Genomic DNA, 1,361 nt, shown 5'->3' with positions numbered 1-1,361 from the left:
ATTGGGTCCACCAGTGAAAGTCACATGTACATTAAGTTTTCCAGAATCATTGGTAAAGAGAAAAACATAAGGAAAGGGTAGACAAGCCAAAACAGAATAAGTAGAATTATTTTCTGGTTGGAGTTCGCGCTGCAGCAGCCCTGTCGGTCCCACCGGGATCTCGATGTTTATCTTGCCTCCCCTTCCGGTGGGCTCCTCTTTTGTGATCGAAGCAATGGGGGAACTGGATGTCTGGGGGACTGCAACATGTCGAATCAGCCTGTCCCGGATGTAAATTGGAGAATCTGCATCCTGTGGAAAAATACAAGCACATCCTCGACCGCTAGTTAATAATGGGTCAGGACCCTTCCAGTGTCCTGAGAGGAGGTCCTTCCATTTAACTAATGGTTTTGCATTTAATTGCTCCAGGCACCAGTGACGAAGCATTGCAGTAGTTCCAGCCAGATCAGTATTTAGAATATTTATTACGAAAAGAGCATGTTGCAAGATTTGGTGGGGAGAGCTATACTTAAACTCCCCTTCTTTTAGTTTTTGAATTTGGATTTTTTTTGTTTGTTTGTTTCATAGTATCTTTATTATCATCCAGATGTTAGACAGTAATCTCTGTGTAAGAAAGAGAAACCAAGCTTAAATGAATTAAAGCCCTTTAAGGTCTGAGAGTGATGAGTCTCCAAAATACAATTGAGATGCCTTCACCAGATTGCAGGAGGCATGGGGCCAGAAAGGCAAAAGTAGCAGATGGTCACTCAGGTCCCCAGGAGTTAAAACAGGCTTGAGATGTAAAGTCAAGTCAGGCAAATTTCTTGTGACTCATCATGTAGAAATCAGAGAACTTTTCTATAGGATGATGAGAGGAATCTTTTCTTCTCCATAAGCCATTCTCCATTTTGAATCCTTTTTTAATGTACTAGATCAGATAAACTGTCTTTAATCAATTCTTTTCAAGGCTGCTGTAATATGACTGGCCACATACAGAATGGCATGTTCAGACCAGTTATTAATAAAATCTCTCATAAATATATAAAAATCTGGAGACAGCTTCCCTCGTGGACAGAAAGGTTATAGCCTGTATCACTAAGTAGGTATCGTTATCAGCATTTTACAGATGAGGAAATTGACATTTGGCATCTTTGAGAGAATTGCCAAAGCAATGCAGATGTAAATATGACCCGGTTGTTCTTCAAGTTCAAATTCATCAGATGACAAAGTTTATATTTTCTGTACAATAATTAGCCAACACACTCCTTGGCAGCCACCATGAATACATCCTTCCCTTTTTGGCTTCTTGTTCCATACTTGAAATGCTTTGTAAAAGGGATGGCATAAACTCGAATGAATCTGAGACTCTCCACACACAAGCA

The sequence above is a fragment of the Bison bison genome, unplaced genomic scaffold (genome assembly GCF_000754665.1).
Source record: "Bison bison bison isolate TAMUID 2011002044 unplaced genomic scaffold, Bison_UMD1.0 scf7180017864270, whole genome shotgun sequence".
Lineage (NCBI taxonomy): Eukaryota > Metazoa > Chordata > Mammalia > Artiodactyla > Bovidae > Bison > Bison bison.
The sequence above is the reverse complement of the archived record's forward strand: the minus strand, read 5'-3'. Positions refer to the sequence as shown.